This window comes from Procambarus clarkii, chromosome 34 (assembly GCF_040958095.1).
Source record: "Procambarus clarkii isolate CNS0578487 chromosome 34, FALCON_Pclarkii_2.0, whole genome shotgun sequence".
NCBI lineage: Eukaryota > Metazoa > Arthropoda > Malacostraca > Decapoda > Cambaridae > Procambarus > Procambarus clarkii.
Window position 1 is genome coordinate 39,269,539 of NC_091183.1, and position 21,026 is coordinate 39,290,564.

Sequence of the window (21,026 nt, forward strand, 5' to 3'; positions counted from 1 at the left end):
AGAAGCAGCCATAAACTGCAACATACATAATTACCCCTGTCTAAATTAGCGTATAACTGCGTAACCAGCAGCAGGTCCGCCAATTACCGGGATAATTGTGCAGTAGTCCGCGCCCGTGGACCTGGCCTCAGGCGCGTCACCCTCCGTAATGCTAGATGTAATTTCCTTACCTTGCATGACAAGTGTGTTACATTGTCCACATTACGCGTGCACTCATTGGCGGGCACACACGCATTCTCACACACACACACACTCACACACACACATATATGTATATATATATATATATATATATATATATATATATATATATATATATATATATATATATATATATATATATATATATATATATATATATATATGTTTCTGTACATTGGGAAACCTTAGGAGGACGGGCTGAACAGAAAGCCACAGCAGTTTATGCTGCAGTAATTCCAACATGAAATCCAATGATCGTTGGTTTTCAACGCCGAGAAGTTTATTATCCAAGGGACCACAAACACGTTAAGCAAGAGAGAACGGCTGTAAGAGCTCCCGGGCGGCGCGGGGCATCAGTCACTCCACTAGGCTCCTCCTGGTGGCTGTGAGCCGGTCATCAATCTCAAGCTCTTCAATTGTAGCCCGGAGAGTCGTCTGTGGCGTATCTCAGCATCCTGGAGCTGATGTAATGTGTTGACCAGACCACACACTAGAAGGTGAAGGGACGGCGACGACGTTTCGGTCCGTCCTGGACCATTCTCAAGTCGATTGTGAGAGTGGTCTCACACACACACACACCTGGATCATTGAGAATGGTCCAGGACGGACCGAAAGGTCGTCGTCCCTTCACCTTCTAGTGTGTGGTCTGGTCAACATTCTTTAGCCGCGTTATTGTGACTCCTCGCCTGCTGATGTAATGTGTTTCAACACAATCAATAATTGTTATTTTCTATCACAACTTGAAGCTGTGTGAGTTGACCTTAAGTAACAACACCTATTCACAACCAGTGGAAGCATCAGGCTAAGTCAAGTTACAGCCCCGCTCCAGTGCCACGTAAGTCCACTACGGGCTCGCCATAGCCCGTGCTACTTGGAACTTTTTGTTCCCAGTAGCTGAATCTAAAACAACAACAACAACATCAGGCTGCTAGGAGAATCACGGGCATAACTATCCGATATAATCCTCTTAGGTCGTTGCCAGGTCTGCAGCGTGGACTAGCAACAGCTTCACATACCGAGTTTAATCCCGGAATTCATGTTGCGGATTGAGCACATAATAAATCTATTTCAGGTCACTTCGTATGTAAGATGGTTTCGCCAATGGGTTTTAAAACTTATGTATCTACATCTAAGACACACAGCATGATCTAACCAAGCCTAGCCTAGTCATGTCTAACCTAACCTAACCAAGCCTAGCCTCCTAGTCTTGTCTAACCTAACCTAACCTAACCTAACCAAGCCTAGCCTCCTAGTCTTGTCTAGTCTAACCTAACATATCCTAACCGAGTCTAACGTAGCCTAACGTATCATAACCACGCCTAATACCTAATCTAACGATGTATACCGTTTTAGCAATTAGAAAAAATAGACTGAAATTATTCGCGGAAAAAAAAAATTCCCGCCAATTGTTTTGGCGGGAAAACTGGACCGTCCCCCCCAGCTGGCGCCCGGGACGGCGTACACTTGGTGCCTCCCCCCCCCCCCCCCCCCCTCCCCCCCTGCACACTGATCTTTCTACACACGACCCACCTCTCATCAGAGGCTAATTCCTACATGGCCATGTTTGTAGGTGGTGAGACCTATTGTGACATAGGTAATCAGGACATATTTTAACATGTAATGGGGCGTATTTTGACGTGTAATCGGACATATTGCAACAGAGGTCATGAGGCCTCTTGTAACACAGAGATGAGACGTGTTGCAACAGAGGTGATGAGACACATTGTGAGAGAAGAGGGCTTGGAGGGAGCAAGCTGCAGAAACACAGATAAGCTGAAGGAGGGATCTGTAATCATTACAGTTCAGTCCCAGTAAATACAAAATGTTATGAAGGTTGGAGACTACATAACAAGTTCAGGAGCTGGACCCCAATGTTCATCAAGCTACACAAGTTACAACTGTGTTGACCTTATTACATATTGTATTCTTCTATGATGCAGCCATCCAGGGGGGGGGTGGATGGGAAGGATACAGTCACACGACGATACAGCCACTCTATCCGCTGTATCCTGCCGCACATAAGCTTGGAATATTGATTAAGATTTGAGGTAATATAGAATTTTGGATATATTTGGACATGTCACATACCGAAATTGTCTATAGAATTCTTGGGTTTTGTTTACTCAGAGTTAGACAGTTGCACAGTGTTGTAGGGTATGATGTAGAATAGTGCCTTGATGACACTATTCTTATTTATTGCTTAAATGTGGTCAGTTCTACATCAGCATGTGGAGGCGAGGAGTCACAATAACGCGGCTAAAGTAAGTTGACCAGACCACACACTAGAAGGTGAAGGGACGACGACGTTTCGGTCCGTCCTGGACCATTCTCAAGTCGATTGTGACTTGAGAATCGATCACAATCGACTGGAGAATGGTCCAGGACGGACCGAAACGTCGTCGTCCCTTCACCTTCTAGTGTGTGGTCTGGTCAATCAGCATGTGGTATGACGTGCCTAAGATGTTTATAACACTAGCTTAAGCCTAGCCGTAGTAACATCAACGAGTCTGGATGACTCGTAGATATTCAACATCTATCTCGTAGTTAACAATGATAGATGGAAAAGCTTGTGTAAATTTCACCTTGTATCAGGTCTGCAAAGTTTTGGTGAAGGAACCAGTAGTGTACAGGATTTGGGAGCATCTTATCCGTTCAATTAATAGGTCACTTTTTTTACGTTCTCGGAACAATGTTACAAATGAAACCTATCTTTTGTTATGTATTACGAAACAAATGATATGTTTGTTATCATATATTAAGAAAAACAACGGCTCACAAATATATGCGATTATATACTATGCATCGGACTCGATAGGTTAAGAGGGTTGAATGGGTTCGTACGTTTCTCATAAGACTAAAGCGCTGGATGCTTTACGGAGTGGATACTTTATCTGAGAGTAAAGCACCAATATAGTTTACTGCGGTCGTGTAGTTTGCTTTAGCCCTTAAACACCACACACCTATTGAAAGGTGCCACACTGAGGTGCGCATGATTCCAAAATAGTCAACGAATCAAATAGGAAAAAAAACAAATGTTCAAAGAACGTTGGGAGCAGCGTAAGGGTTAAGGCGAAACTTGAACTGCTCTTAAAATTGGTTTTTGGGTGAGAATGTGAGAATGTAATTTGGAAGGTGGTAATCTGCCACACTGCTCCGATATTCCCTTGTTCCCGCTCTTGGTGAGGGGATATACGGGCTCACCATAGCCCGTGCTACTTGGAACTTTTTGTTCCAGGTAGCGAATCTTTAACAACAACAACAATCTTGGTGAGGATTGTGAATGAGAGTGAATGAGAGAGAGAGAGAGAGAGAGAGAGAGAGAGAGAGAGAGAGAGAGAGAGAGAGAGAGAGAGAGAGAGAGAGAGAGAGAGAGAGAGAGAGGGAGGGAGAGAGAGAGAGAGAGAGAGAGAGAGAGAGAGAGAGAGAGAGAGAGAGAGAGAGAGAGAGAGAGAGAGAGAGAGAGAGAGAGAGAGAGAGACAGACAGACAGACAGACAGAGAGAGAGAGAGACAGACAGACAGACAGACAGAGAGAGAGAGAGAGAGAGAGAGAGAGAGAGAGAGAGAGAGAGAGAGAGAGAGAGAGAGAGAGAGAGAGAGAGAGAGGGAGAGAGAGAGAGAGAGAGAGAGAGAGAGAGAGAGAGGGAGAGAGAGAGAGAGAGAGAAACAGAGAGAGAGAGAGAGAGAGAGAGAGAGAGAGAGAGAGAGAGAGAGAGAGAGAGAGAGAGAGAGAGAGAGAGAGAGAGAGAGAGAGAGGGGGGGGGGAGAAGAAGGGACAAAGAGATGGAAAATAACTCAATGATAGTCTTCCAAGGAATAATTTATTGTAAGATTTACGCAAATTTGCCTTTAAGAAACGTTTTCCTTTTCTTAAGAAAACCTCCGCCAGAATTACTCGGTGATTTTACGCAAGCAGTTGTTGTTGTTGTTGTTGTTGTTGAGTGTCTACGCAGGCTCAGCTGAGACGATCCAGTCTGTGTTCCGCTTTAAAACGAGACCTGATAACAGCTTTAACATAGTGCCAGCCGTACCTGACCCCTTACCCAACAGCGAAACCTCCAGGTTAAATGCCTCGTTAAATTCCCATCAGAATTACCAACCACCTTGGGCAAAGACCCCCCCACCCCCCACCCACCCAACCGTCTTGTACATTCCCTTGGTATGAAACCTATGCCTTGGTCAAAGCCAGGCTGAAGGTAGAAGTCAACCAGCATGGTCAAACTAGGTACCCTGGCGCAAGCCAAAGCAGCATTCTAAATTCTTGATACAAAATCACCTCCCTTAGTCTCTTGGTAAAAGCCAATCTCCCGCATCCCGCTCGGAGCCATACCCACCCAGTGAGCAACTCGGCCGGCCGCCTCCAAACTGCCTAACTTTGTTGACAGTAGCCAGGGCTGAAGGTGAGAAAATAAGTAACAGGTGGCCCGGTCCTGACCTTAACATCTTGAAGATCAAATCAGAGAAGGTGCGCGTAGGTGTTGCGTGTGTGTTGTCTCACACCTCTGGTGACTCGCTCTGTCCACGACGGTCATCATGCACCCGTAGCCTTCACCACCACCCCCCCCCCCTCACACCTCCCCTCACACCGCCCCTCACACCGCCCCTCACAAGAACGCCTCATCCCTCGGCTCCATCGCCATCCAAAACCGGTACCAACTTTACAATTATTTCCTCACATCTCGTGAACACTAAATATATAACACAACATTAGGTTAGATTGAAATTGAAATAAGTTTATTGAGGTAAAATACACACAAAGGGATGAGGTAGCTCAAGCTATTCTCACCCCGTTCAGTACATCGTGTTAATACATACATATAAACACATCACAAACAATAAACATATTACCAAACATTCTGAGAGATAAACATCTACATTTCCTATTAGGTTAGATTAGCTTGAGTACAGTTGGGTTAGGTCCGTTTAGATTAGATTAAATTAGATTGGGTTAGGTGTATATAAGGAATAGAGGTGCTGTAGTAGGCCCCCAGCTTTTCTCAGGCCTTAGACACTACTTTCTACCTTCTACTTTCTACTACTACTACTTTCTACCTTCGGTCTTGAGAAAGTCTTTTACTATTAAATTTCCAGTAATTCTTCGTGTCAAATTTTCCATTATCACGTTTGGTGGTACCGAAGCGCTTTGGTTTAGGGCGTCGAGGGCCGGTGTCCTCCAGAGGAAGTGATTGGATGACATTTAGTAAGAATACGTCTGATTCAGAAATACTGGAATATTGTTTATGGATGATAGAATGATGAACACTACCGACGACGGACGCAAGAGAACAAGCACAACACTCAGAGGACGCAGGACGCAAGATATCATTGAGAGGACGCAAAACAAGTAGCAAAACATTCAGAGGATGGAAGACAGCATTCAAATAACACAGGACGCTAGACAACAAGCACAACTTTTAGAGGACATTGGGACGCAAAACAACATTCAGAGGACGCAGGAGGCAAGCCAACAAATAAGACACTCAGAGGACGCAGGAGGCAAGCCAACAAATAAGACACTCAGAGGACGCAGGAGGCAAGCCAACAAATAAGACACTCAGAGGACGCAGGAGGCAAGCCAACAAATAAGACACTCAGAGGACGCAGGAGGCAAGCCAACAAATAAGACACTCAGAGGACGCAGGAGGCAAGCCAACAAATAAGACACTCAGAGGACGCAGGAGGCAAGCCAACAAATAAGACACTCAGAGGACGCAGGAGGCAAACCAACAAATAAGACACTCAGAGGGCGCACTCCAACAAGCACAACATTCCAAGGACGCAAGCAAGTCCCATAAGGTCGCCTTGTTCCGCCACGCTTAACAACCACCTTTTAACAAGTCCAGACGGAAAGAATTCTAATCACGTGACTTGTGAGGTTACCAACGCCGGCTCTACCAATGGCCTATGGTGAGGGGATGCGGTCTCCATGGCAACCCGGAGAGATCTGTACTCCTTAAGGAGGAGATGAACCTGCCACCTGAGTACTCCCAAGGATCTATGAGGAGAAAGCATCAAGCCATTATGACTATATGGCACTTGGAAAGGGGTCAGGATAAGGATTTGGGACGGAGGAGGGAAGAAATGGTGTCCAACCACTTGGACGGTCGGGAATTGAACGCCGACCTGCATGAAGCGAGACCGTCGCTGTACCGTTCGACCCAAGTGGTTGGACTGAGTACTCCCAAGCACACCCCTTAAATAACTAAACCATGATATGCTAAAAGAAATATAACCTGGGATTCAACTGAATCGTTTAGGGATTCTGAGGAATCGAGCTGATACCAAATCAAGGTTTCACGCAATACCCACTTGCACTCCTGTGTGGTATAGGAGTTCCACCCCGAACGTTCACTGCAAATACACCCACGGGAAGGGTAGAAATCGCTTAATCTACTCTATCCCTTTGAGATGTATTTTATCGTCTCAATAAACGTAATTGAACTTAAATGCACCCAGGGGTACAGGTTCGAATCCTCCTCATGACTCCAGTCGATTATCTGGTAAGGACCTAACCTAGAACAAATCCACAAGGGCCGTGACGAGCTTCGAACCTGCGTCCGGGACCATCCCAGACGCTGCCTTAATCGACCGAGCTACGACGCATCACGTTATTGTGATTTCTGTGGTTATCTTGAGATGATTTCGGGGCTTTAGTGTCCCCGCGGCCCGGTCCTCGACCAGGCCTCCACCCTCAGGAAGCAGCCCGTGACAGCTGACTAACACCCAGGTACCTATTTTACTGCTAGGTAACAGGGGCATAGGGTGAAAGAAACTCTGCCCATTGTTTCTCTCCGGCGCCTGGGATCGAATCCGGGACCACAGGATCACAAGTCCAGCGTGCTGTCCGCTCGGCCGACCAGCTCCCTGTGTGTAATGACGCCTAACCTAGAGACACCATTACTGCGCCACACTCCTGTTCCTGTTGGCATCAGGTTCACGTCCCCTCTCCTCCTCCCCTCACCCATCTTCTATTCTTAATTATGCTTTTGGCCGGCATGTTTAAGCACACTCACATCTCCTATGATGCCTGCCTTGCTGACGCTCCCAGGGAAAACTTTGATGCAGCTCCACTTGGCCCCTGATTACCTCACATTCATGCTCGGCTGTTTATGCTGACTCGTCTTTTGTTACCAGCTTAATTTTTAAGACTCCGCCAGGCACTTTGAGAATTCGCGATTCTCACGTTTCAGAGTCAAGACTCCTTGAGAATGTAAACATTCTCTCCGTCCATTTGACTGAGCTGATTTTTGTACAAATTAACTTATATTTCCAGTATAAGGGGAAGCGACGTCTTAAAAATTAAATGGATAGCAAGGGGAAGACTTTATAAATACCGAGGGGAAGTTAATGTGTGTTATAAAGGGGAGTTAAATAAAATATTAATAATAGGAATACACACAAAAGTTATGTTACTCATTGACAATTAGAATGGAGCTCCTTGGAGACTAAATGAATTGTGGGGTTCAGTCCCTGAGCCCATTATGTACCTCTGTAACCCTTTCCACTACCGCCCACAAGATAGGTATGGGGTGCATAATAAATGAACTAAACTAACATTGGAGACTAGTCCCAGTCCATCACAGAAATATTGTTTTAAATTCAGCTACTGGGAACAAAAAGTAGCAAGCAGCACGGGCTATGGTGATCCCGTCGTACTCACCTGACACCACAGGAGACGTACGCATCATCCCTGCAGGCTTCAGCTCTGTGGCTCACGCCACCAGGAACGCCTGGTCCAAGCCCCGCCTGGTGGACGTTCTCTTAACTACATTCCGTAACAATAAATGTTTCCACTTCCAGATGTATTAAAACTTACCAAACTTGCCCCTGACAGTGAGAAAAATAAACAACCCAGCAAGATATACACAATTAAAACTTTCCATTTTTTCCGGCCGAGTTTATATTCGTGGTTCACTGGGCATAATTCAGCGGAATATTCTTCTCGTGCGGTTCTTCTTCCTCCTCTCGTCTTGAGCCATTAATACTCCACAAGCGGTGGCCCGGGCCAGCCTTCCTTCCTCAGGTTTACTGTATACGCTCTGCTGGCCGCTGGGAAGACTCCTGCTGGAGGGTGTGGCTCCTGCTGGCGGGTATGGCTCCTGCTGGAGGGTGTGGCTCCTGCTGGCGGGTATGGCTCCTGCTGGAGGGTGTGGCTCCTGCTGGCGGGTATGGCTCCTGCTGGAGGGTGTGGCTCCTGCTGGCGGGTATGGCTCCTGCTGGAGGGTGTGGCTCCTGCTGGCGGGTATGGCTCCTGCTGGAGGGTGTGGCTCCTGCTGGGGGGTATGACTCCTGCTGGAGGGTGTGGCTCCTGCTGGAGGGTGTGGCTCCTGCTGGGAAGACGACTCCTAACCTCATGATCACAGAAGACTTCATTTTTTGAAGTCAATTGTGTTGACTTCACGTCAACACAATTTCTCTTCCACCATCACCAACTGGCATTCCCCATTTACACACTTGTATATTCCCTAATTATTCATTGCATACAACCAATGAATTATATTGCGTCATTGAGAATATTTTCTCATCAATATACAATCACGGAGGATAAGTTATTTCTCGGCGCCCTCCATGTAATCAATATTTATAGTTTGTGAAGTTCCAAGTTCCGCCGGGAGTCCGCAGTTGGCACCAGGGACGCAATAGCCGTCACACACTTGTATGTAAATACTGTTTGAGTGCTGTGGAGCGCCTTGATTGCTGGTGCCGGCGGGGCTTTGTGGACTTATAAATGCTGACGGACTTATGTTGACGACCTTCGATAAAAATATTGTTGCAAAATTTAAAGAAAAACATTCGTGCTGGGCACAGCTGTATATACTCTGTCGTAGCGGGAATAAAAGTGTATATACACGAGGCGTAAATGTCACACAGGTACTTACATACATTCGTAAGTATGACACAAGGTGCATTATACACATTTTCAACTTGAACACGAGCGTATATACGCGTCTTTATAAAAATGTACATGGTTACAGTGGCATGTCCTGTAGTGGTGCATTAGAGCCACAGAACTTTCCCGCTCCAACAATTCCAGCGAGACTAAATTTGGAAGTTGTAGAATTACGAGCATTGGATGCAGATGAAGACCCGACCACTGTCACCCACAGGCAACTTTGGCAGGCTCTGAAGGACGGCCGCGATTCTCTTCAACATTCACCGTCAATATTATCAACAGTGCTTGCATTGTCTAGTTTTCTGGCTGTGATATTGTGGAGTGGCGCCACAGCAGGAGGAGGAGGAGGAGGAGGATAGTATTCCTAGACGCGTGCCTGGTGAGGGAGGAGCAGAGAGATGAGCCAGACGCCTAGTGAGGGGAACAATTAACAAAGAGATGAGTCAACACGCGTGTCTGGTGAGAAAGAGCCAGAGAGGGTGTGAGCTTTCTTGCAAGGTCTCTAGGGGTCCTGGACGACGTAATATAACAAAACAAGGAACACTGGCATGTCTGACCATTGTGTGTCTCAACAAAATTCATAACAAAAATCTTACAAAACCTGTAACTACACTCACATAATATTTTCCTAAAGCATGCCCAGTGAGAGCAACGTATCAACGACTCAAACGCTTCACTTCCTTGTCCTAAACGTTAAAATATATTGTCAAAAGTGAGATCCTTAGGCTAGTGGGATTTTTGCCTTCAAGAAATCCAGGAATGCTTCTTATCCTGGGATTGAATGAGCCCCGACTTGCGCTCTCATGAAAGGCTTCGCTTACGAATGTCGGAATATAATGCATTTTTTATCCTATAAGCGTTAACTTCACCGAACTCTAATTCGCAAAGTTCCCCCCGTGGCTCTGGGTCAGAAGCAGTTAGTTTAATACAAATGTTTAGTGTTGGATCTTAAGGGTTTATTGTGAGACAAGATCTCCGGTATCTCCGGTGAGGTTGGGGACGAAGGGGGGGGGGGGGGGGGGGGGGGGAGGGAAGCAGTGACTTTCTAACCTCTAACGACGACCGTTAGGCTAGACGAGTGACTCTCCTCGACGACCGTTAGGCTAGACGAGTGACTCTCCTCGACGACCGTTAGGCTAGACGAGTGACTCTCCTCGACGACCGTTAGGCTAAACGAGTGACTCCTTTTAGTGAATTTACACTTCTGGGAGCGAAATTTTAATCAGGAATATATTTTCAATGTAATAATATTTTCCTTTTTTGTAATATAAATATTAACAAAGTTGTTAATTATCATACATTATTTAACTGGCTCTTATTACATAATTAAATTATTCATTTTCTCTACAGATATCAGAATGTATTCTCATTTATATGATAATAGTAAGTAGAGGCTCAGCATATTGAGGGACGAGTCAGGGGGGGTCCCTTAGACACAGCTGGAGGGTCCCTGTTGGTAGGGGCCCCCTTGTTAGCCTGGTGCTGGGGGTCCCTGACTGTCTGACCACTGGTAGGGGGCCCTCCTTGTAGACCTGCCTATGGTGGACTGATGAGGAGGAAGCCAGGAGCTACAACCCTGCCCTCACCAATGTGTGGCGTGAAAAAGGGGGGAAGGGATCGAGGGGGTTATCTTGAGCTTATCTTGAGATGATTTCGGGGTTTTAGTGTCCCCGCGGCCCGGTCCTCGACCAGGCCTCCACCCCCAGGAAGCAGCCCGTGACAGCTGACAAACACCCAGGTACCTATTTTACTGCTAGGTAACAGGGGCATAGGGTGAAAGAAACTGTCCATTGTTTCTCGCCGGCGCCTGGGATCGAACCCAGGATCACAGGATCACAAGTCCAGCGTGCTGTCCGCTCCCGACCGGCTCTCCGACCGGCAGGGTAGCAGAAGAATTCTCATGAGTCACATATATAAAGAAGAGCACATTTAATATATTTAATTTTAACTCCGAACACTGGAACACCGAACACTGGAACACCGAACACTGGAACACCGAACACTGGAACACCGAACACTGGAACACCGCTCTGAGCCCCACACTCCAACACAGTGTATATTATATATATAAACGTATACAATTTACGCAAAATGTTTCTTTGAGAAAGGTGATGTGAAAATTTAATAATCTAGAAAAAAAGATACAGAGGACTGTTGAGAAGAAGCTCAGGTATTGGAATGCTCAAGTGAGTGCAAATGTCCCCCCAACAATACACAGACATAATACAGAGATACAATACAGGGAGAATAAAAGGTAAAATACTAATACAGAATAAAGAACTGTAAACCGAACAGACAACCATCCAAGAAACTGGTAAAAAAATTCTTGACATGTGCAAGAAAAATCATAAAAACTCCGGAAGTATTTACCCGTTACTTTGAAGATGATATGAGTACATTGATGATGTTGATGATAGATTGGATAATAATAATCATCGGATTAGAATAATCCGATGATTATCCGACTTCATCGGATTTGAATAATCCGATGAAGAATAAGATTATTAGAATAATCCTAATATATATATATATATATATATATATATATATATATATATATATATATATATATATATATATATATATATATATATATATATATATATATATATAATATGGCTGGAATACCATCCAGCAGCAGCGAGACCATTTACAAGACGAAACTCTCACTAGCAGAGCCAGTCAAAGGCCTACTTCTTAATTCAAACCACATTAATTCCCACGAAATAAATAATATAGACAAATAGGAAAAATAAATATAAATTTATAACAAAGGTTTGTATAAAATACCTAGAAATGCTTTAGTACTTGAAGTACATAAAGAGAGTAGAGCTTTTAGAGGAGAGAGGGAGCCACGAGACTTAGTGAGATGGCCAGGCTCAAGGACTCCTCGTTTACTGAGCTCAGCACCTCCATCCTACTGAGCTCAGCACCTCCCTCTTACCACTACTGAGCTCTGAGCCCTGTGTCTTCCCTTTACACACACACATTATCTAGTCTATTTTATTCTGGCGTATCTCAGTAGTTACACTCTCACGACCACTGAAGAGAGATTAATGCGTAGCAATTTATCAACTATGCTTATAAGTGAAGGGGGAAACCCGCCGGTAATTACTCCAGCATACAATGCTGGAGTGGTCCTATGAGAGGCATCATTGCCTTATAAAGGAACCATTTTACGGTGACATCCGCCAGCACGACGAGTCACCCGGTGCAGTTAGTGCCGGTAAAGAATAATTCCTCAGATAATGGCACCCCAGAGAACGACCATCTTACTAATGTAACTGTGCCATTAACACTTAACGAGCGCACATCCACGGTTGGTAGGGATGAGGCTGATCCCCAGTCCCACCCAGGAAGCTGGCCCCACAAACCCATGCCCGCAAACCCCCATAGGGCCCACGTAGCTGGCCCCACACACACCCATGGGGCCCACGTAGCTGGCCCCACAAACCCCCATGGGGCCCACGTAGCTGGCCCCACACACACCCATGCCCACAAACCCCCATGGGGCCCACGTAGCTGGCCCCACAAACCCATGCCCACAAACCCCCATGGGGCCCACGTAGCTGGCCCCACAAACCCATGCCCACAAACCCCCATGGGGCCCACGTAGCTGACCCCACAAACCCCCATGGGGCCCACGTAGCTGGCCCCACAAACCCCCATGGGGCCCACGTAGCTGGCCCCACACACACCCATGCCCACAAACCCCCATGGGGCCCACGTAGCTGGCCCCACAAACCCCCATGGGGCCCACGTAGCTGGCCCCACAAACCCCCATGGGGCCCACGTAGCTGGCCCCACAAACCCCCATGGGGCCCACGTAGCTGGCCCCACACACACCCATGCCCACAAACCCCCATGGGGCCCACGTAGCTGGCTCCACAAACCCCCATGGGGCCCACGTAGCTGGCCCCACACACACCCATGCCCACAAACCCCCATGGGGCCCACGTAGCTGGCTCCACAAACCCCCATAGGGCCCACGTAGGTGGCCCCACACACACCCATGCCCGCAAAACCCATGCCCCATCTAGCTGGCCCCACACACACCCATGCCCGCAAAACCCATGCCCCATCTAGCTGGCCCCACACACACCCATGCCCGCAAAACCCATACCCCACCCAGGAATCTATCCCCACACACACCCAAGCTCCACCTAGGAAGCAAACCAGTGTTCAAAATATGTAAATTATTACCAAATTGACTTTGCTGCAGCGCGTTTAATGTTTTATTGTTATACATAAAAGTTTCCATGCAAACAGTGGCTGTGTTTCCAGCCAGGTCGTAAGGACTCGCAATGTGACACTCCGCTCAAGTATTTGCAAGACTCAGTATTATGCCATATTTAGGAATTGTAACACTCAATGTTGAACATCCACTGAGGCCTCATTTTTATCTTTTGTGATCTCTGGAATCATCTTGCCCTACCGCTCACAGGATGAGTATGAGGTGCACAATAAACTACCGCTCACAGGATGAGTATGGGGTGCACAATAAACTACCGCTCACAGGATGAGTATGGGGTGCACAATAAACTACCACTCACAGGATGAGTATGGGGTGCACAATAAACTACCGCTCACAGGACGAGGGAAGAACGCACCATTCACCAGCCGCCGCTCTAAACAAAAGCGTGTACAAGCAAACTCAAAAGGCAGATGTGGATGTGTTCCACTCCACACCTGTTGTTTACTGACACCAGGTGTGCCCTGGGCCAGGACTCATCAAGTATTTACACAACCACTTACGAAACCTGTACATCTTTCCTTAATCCTGGAAGCTCTGTTTACATTTATTAATCAGTTTTCTAGCTACGAACCACTTTGAGGTTGTTTATAGCAAAAATAACCTTGGATTGAGAAATTTTAAACCTCACAAACTGTGTAATTGTTGAAAGATGAAGGGAAAGTAACTGTCAGGGGGAAAGCGCCAAGCCATTACGACTATATAGCACTTGGAAGGGGTCAGGATAAGCATTTGGGATGGGACGAGGGGGGGAAGAAAGGAATGGTACCCAACCACTTGAACGGTCGGGGATTGAACGCAGACCTGCATGAAGCGAGACCGTCGCTCTACCGTCCAGCCCAAGTGGTTGATGAACAAGTTTCGTAAATGACGTGTAAATGGTTGATGAATCGTGTCTCAGTGATGGACAGTTGTGGTGGATGGGAAGGAACTGTTTCCCACATCTGTGCTCTGGCACAGATGTGGGAAATCCACAGATCCTCTAACATCCTCTATCATCCTCTATCTAGCATCCTCTATCATTAGTCTAAACCTATCAGTTATCCCCTATTAGCTTGACAGCTGCCAGCCAACTAACCTGTCAACAAGGGGAAACAGACGGATGACCTCCGTGTGTAGACAGGAGTCGTGATTGTCAGTTTTCCTGTTAGTTGCAGACAGAAACAGGAGAGTCGGTGAAGGGTGTGGTGAAGGTGCAGAGAGGTGGTCAGCAGGGAGCACAAGGGACCGGACAATCTTACCAATATATGAAGTAACAACCTAACGACCATTGACGACTCCCTGCTGCAAACAAGGCACCTCACACACCCAGTCACGCACCTAACTCACTCACACACGCTCATTCAAACACAAAAATACATTAATGGCAAACTGTTATCTTAAATCTGCACGTTTTGTCCATTAAAAAAACAGAATAATCACTTCGCTTTACGTCTAAACCATCTAACAGAACTAACTGACCAGCAGTTCTCCTTCTTAACCCGCAAAGAAGTGACTTACGAGTCCTGCCATCCCCCCACTGCACCTCCGGGGTGGCCGCCGCCGGCTCTGCCAGCCTTCAAATATATAATACCTCGCTTAATGGCACTTTCCCGTGACTGTCCAGGCTGTTTGGTGCTCGGGGAGGTAGGGGGAGTGTCCAACCAGTCTCAGTCATAACCTGTCTTTTCTTAACTTGCTTCTTCCATGGCTTGTTGGATTTAAGAGAGGCAAGTCACGGATCTTTTTTCCTAAGATATTATATATATATATATATATATATATATATATATATATATATATATATATATATATATATATATATATATATATATATATATATATATATATATATATATATATAAAATATGGTCCATGGAGCCCACCACAAAGCCTTAAATTTCAACATTACTCTATAACTTCAAAGTGTTTAGATTCACAAGTTTGTGAATTCCATTTAACTTACACCTAGATATTCCTGACGAAAACTGGGAATGTTAACTTGCTACAATTATTATACAATAATTTAAACGATATCGCGCGAGTGTAAAATTTCTCACGGCAAATTTGTATTTCCTTTGTGAATTCTGTAACATATAATATACCATAATATATAAAGACAGGTTTAGTACGGGTCGTACTCACCTAAGGTTTAGCACGGGTCGTACTCACCCAAGGTTTAGTACGGGTGGTACTCACCCAAGGTTTAGCACGGGTGGTACTCACCCAAGGTTTAGTACGGGTGGTACTCACCCAAGGTTTAGCACGGGTCGTACTCACCCAAGGTTTAGTACGGGTGGTACTCACCCAAGGTTTAGTACGGGTCGTACTAAAGGAGACATTGAGTACCCAAGTGAGCCACAGACATTAGAATTTTGTCAGTGTCAAATATTTACCAAATACACTATGAAGTCACCCCGGTAGTCTCAGAAACCTTTACATCAGTTGACTGACAGTCGGGAGGCGGGACCAAGGAGCTGAAGCTGCCTGAACCGCTATGTGTGTTAGTGGATATGCACGAAATGTAAAAATACCAATATTATGTAATCTCACAAACTCATTGTACCTTCTTGAAATATATAAATCGAATAAATAAATAGCTCAACCCTTAACTAGAAAGGGTTAAACTTTCTTAACTAGACAGTTAATGCGGCAGAACGCAATAGTTCAGAGAAGTGAGGTCCCGGAGCTAAAGCCCAGCCCCCCATGCACAACTAGGTAAGTGCTCATCTTTCATTAACTTACGTGAATATAATTTTTTTTTCCTTGTGCGGATGAAAAAGGCTCACCAATTAAAGCCACCAGCGGCTGCTCCATTAAAGCCAGTCAGAGGAAAAAAATATCTAGAGGGAATTCTTTTATTTACAGGTAGTTTAACCCCCCCACGCTGACCTTCACAACCCACACTGGTAGTTAACCCCCGCCCCCCCCTGACCTTTACAACCCCACACTGGTAGTTAACCCCCTGCCCCCCCTGACCTTTACAACCCCACACTGGGAATTAACCCCCCCCCACCCCCCCCCCGCCCCGCTGTTCTCTTTACAACCCACACTGGTACTTTAACCCCCGCCCCCCCCCTGACCTTCACAACCCACACTGGTCCGTCCTGGACCATTTTTAAGTCGATTGTGAATGGATTCTCGACTTGAGAATGGTCCAGGACGGACCGAAACGTCGTCGTCCCTTCACGTTCTAGTGTGTGGTCTGGTCAACATACTCCAGCCACGTTATTGTGACTCATCGCCCTGCACACTGTTACTGTAACCCCCTGCCCCCCCCCCCCCGGCCTTCACAACCCATAGAGCCGACATATTAGCAAGGCCTCCGCGGAGACCCTTAAGGGGAAGATGTATAATACAATAGAAGAAGTACAGCATCATAGTGTGATGTATGAGGATGTATAATACAATAGAAGAAGCACAGCATCATAGTGTGATGTATGAGGATGTATAATACAATACAAGACGCACAGCATCATAGTGTGGAATATCACAACGCAACGTGACAATAAGGAAAGTGTAAGGACATACTGAAGACCATGACAAACCGGAAGTGATCATGACATGTTCAGAGAAGATGACAGGACGAGAAAACACGTTGAAACTATTGAGGCAATTGAGACATAAATAGGAATTAAAACTAGTAATCAAGAGCTCAGGTGAGACACTTCCCTCGAGTATGGGATGACCTTTGACCTTCCTCATCTATCCCCCTCACCTCTCGCCTGCTCCACTCCCCTGACGGCACCCCATCCCCCCCCCACTCCCCACTCAGGCCACGAGGGGAAACTGACCTATGAGTTAACATGAAGGTCATGTTTAATTAAAGATTTTTTTTTTTAATGGGGGTTGGCAATGCCTTGGGTCGCGAGTTCGAGCCCCCTCACAGCCCAAGTGGGTGTTCTAACAGTACTAGTAATTAGCACACATACATAATTAAAAAATTTTAATTCCGGGCGATTTATAATAAACCAAATGACAACCATTATTAAATTGCCGTTTTAGAGGGTATTATAAGCAGGTTCTTATAGAACTCCAGTTGGTTTGTTAGGCATGATTTCTCTTCCCTGAAGCCATGTTGGTGTTTATTTACATACGTGATGCTGTGTACGTGTTTAACTAGTGTTATTAGTGTCATTAGTTATTATTAGTTATTAGTGTCATTAGTCTTATCCTTATTATCTTCTCAAGTGTCTCTGCGTGGATTGTAAGTGATGGTAGTCTGTAGTTTAATGCCTCATCCCTATGTCTTATATATTGGCACATGAGCCATATTCCATCCCCTGGGTAAAGCTCTCTTCTCATTTGACTTATTAAAGACCAGCGATAAAGGTGTGTACTCACCTATTTGTACTCACCTATTTGTGCTTGCGGGGGTTGAGCTCTGGCTCTTTGGTCCCGCCTCTCAACCGTCAATCAACTGGTGTACAGATTCGTGAGCCTACTGGGCTCTATCATATCTACACTTGAAACTGTGTATGGAGTCAGCCTCCACCACATCACTGCCTAGTGCATTCCATTTGTCAACCACTCTGACACTAAAAAAGTTCTTTCTAATAATGTGTGTGTGTGTGTGTGTGTGTGTGTGTGTGTGTGTATGTGTGTGTGTGTGTGTGTGTGTGTGTGTGTGTGTGTGTGTGTGTGTGTGTGTGTGTGTGTGTGTGTGTGTGTGTGCGTGTTGCTTAACAAAGACAACATTGCTGTATATTGGGAGCCATAACTCACGCCAGGAAAAGTGTGACGAATGCTCACATCCTGACCTCTGTACGGAAAAACTCCACCTTTACTACAACCCTTAACCCACACTCACACACACACACACACACACACACACACACACACACACACACACACACACACACACACACACACACACACACACACCATTCAGTATTCACATGTGCCCGCTAATTGAGGAAGCTTGGTTTAGGATCTACGGCCGTCTTTTCAGTAAAAAGATGTTTTGGTTCAGCGCTGTGATATATTAGCCTTATAATAATAATAATAATAATATAAAATATTATTAATAATATTATTTAATACCACATCTTATCCCTTCTCCATCACCTTAACCATCCGTACAAAGTAACTTACAAATGCTCCCACCAAGGTTTTACAACATCAGAACTACTAGTTTTCTACACTACCAAGCCCCGTGTCTCAATAGAAGCTACTTTCCCATGAGAAAAGTAGTGGAGCTATACAATGGGATTGAACCCGCGTCTCTGTACCGGCCAAGATCGTATGGCTTCCGTACTTGCTCATGGATGTTTTATCTTCCCCTGATGGTCACTACCCCACCATCGGTCGGCCGAGCGGACAGTACGCTGGACTTGTGATCCTGTGGTCCCGGGTTCGATCCCGAGCACCGGCGAGAAACAATGGGCAGAGTTTCTTTCACCCTATGCCCCTGTTACCTAGCAGTAAAATAGGTACCTGGGTGTTAGTCAGCTGTCACGGGGTGCTTCCTGGGGGTGGAGGCCTGGTCGAGGACCGGGCCGCGGGGGACACTAAAAAGCCCCGAAATCATCTCAAGATAACCTCAAGATAACCACCACCACCGTCAGGCTGCCTATTACAACCACAGCCTTGTAGGGGTGCTGCTACAGCTGAGAGCCGGGACCCAAGAGCCGTAGCTCATCCCCAGCAAGCACAACTGAGTACAACTAGGTGATAAACCCACTGTAATTAACAATCTATTAATTTAATGTTCAAATCCGCTGACACAGTCATTTATACTCTAAGCCTTTATGTTCTCATTGTAGTCTAATTAAACTGTATTCTCAGTTCTTGACAAATATCAAAATTGTTTTGTAATTATTATTATTATTAGTATTACCTGTTAATACTACTTCACCGAGAGAGATAATTTAGATATCAAGATGCCTCCTTACATCTCACTTTACAGTCTTTCTGCTATCGGTATAGTTATGGCTACCTCGGCCGGGAATCGAACCCGGGCCCTTAGGACTACGATCCCTCGAGCGCTGTCTACTCAATCCCGAGGACCCGTGTGTGTGTGTGTGTGTGTGTGTGTGTGTGTATTTATTATTTGTGCCTGCTGAATCGGAGCTATTAGCTCTTGGACTCCGCCTTTCTAATCAGTCTATTTTTCCTCTATTATGTCTACTACATATATTTCTCTCTAACACACACACACACACACACACACACACACACACACACACACACACACACACACACACACACACACACACACACACACACACACACACACACACACACACCTTTACCTTGAGATGATTTCGGGGTTCTACTAGGTCAACCAGGCTGTTGGACGCTGCTGCTCGCATCCTGACGTATGAGTCATAGCCTGGTTGATCAGGTGTCCTTTTGAGGTGTTTGTCAAGGTCTCTCTTGAACACTGTGAGGGGTCGGCCAGTTATGCCCCTTATGTGTAGTGGAAGCGTGTTGAACAGTCTCGGGCCTCTGATGTTGATAGTTCTCTCTTGAACACTGTGAGGGGTCGGCCAGTTATGTCCCTTATGTGTTGTGGAAGCGTGTTGAACAGTCTCGGGCCTCTGATGTTGATAGAGTGCTCTCTCAGCATACCTATTGCACCTCTGCTTTTCAACTGGCCATTTCTGCATATCCTGCCATGCCTCCTGGTCTCATGTGGTGTTATTTCTGTGTGCAGGTTTGGGACCAGCCTCTCTATTATTTTCCACGTGTAAATTATTATGTATCTCTCCTGCCTGCGCTCAAGAGAATACAGATTTAGGCTCTTTAGTCGGTCCCAGTAGCTTAGATGTTTTACCGAGCGGATTTTAGCTCTAGCACATACACACAATGTGTTTCTGTGTGTGTGTTTACTATTCGTGCCTGCAGGATCGAGCTGTTAGCTCTTGGACCCCGCCTTTCTAACCATCGCTTGTCTAATCAAATGACTCCCGACCTATTTTTTGCCTCTTACCTTATTTACTCCACACACACTCTCTCTTAACACACACACATACACACACACGTACACGGTCCGTGCGTGTGTGTACGTGCGTGCTAATAAGGACAAAAATGCGAACACTTGCGCGACAAACTTTAATGATTTAAGTTTGAACATATAAGTTTTTCTCAAAACAATTCTAGGTTCCCCGCTGGATGTGAACACCATACAAGAAAAAACACCTTTAAAAACCTTCTTTTCAGCAATGTTTAGGGACTTTCTTTCTCCAAGAGCTTCGGATACAACTCGACAGCGGGAATTCGATCAAACTTTACCCGGAAAGTGAAGAGTGTAATGCGGATTTCAAAATGTTTTACTTTCTATATATATATATATATATATATATATATATATATATATATAATATATATATATATATATATATATATATATATATATATGTCGTACCTAGTAGCCAGAACGCACTTCTCAGCCTACTATTCAAGGCGCGATTTGCCTAATAAGCCAAGTTTTCATGAATTAATGTTTTTTCGTCTACCTAACCAACCTAACCTAACCTAACCTAGCTTTTTTTGGCTACCTAACCTAACCTTACCTATAAATATAGGTTAGGTTAGGTTAGGTAGGGTTGGTTAGGTTCGGTCATATATCTACGTTAATTTTAACTCCAATAAAAAAAAATTGACCTCATACATAGAGAAAAGGGTTGCTTTATCATTTCATAAGAAAAAAATTATAGTAAATATATTAATTCAGGAAAACTTGGCTTATTAGGCAAAT

At 45.4% G+C, this 21,026-nt stretch overlaps 2 protein-coding genes across 2 annotated transcripts in view; one reads left to right on the plus strand and one right to left on the minus strand.

Annotated features, from left to right (window-relative positions):
* The window catches only part of trio (trio Rho guanine nucleotide exchange factor), a 766,603-nt gene that overhangs the window by 233,765 nt on the left and 511,812 nt on the right, over window positions 1-21,026 (plus strand). The window lies entirely within an intron of this gene.
* LOC123762089 (discoidin domain-containing receptor 2) overlaps window positions 1-21,026 on the minus strand; it is a 273,769-nt gene that overhangs the window by 223,214 nt on the left and 29,529 nt on the right. The gene's annotated exons all lie outside the window — the stretch shown is intronic.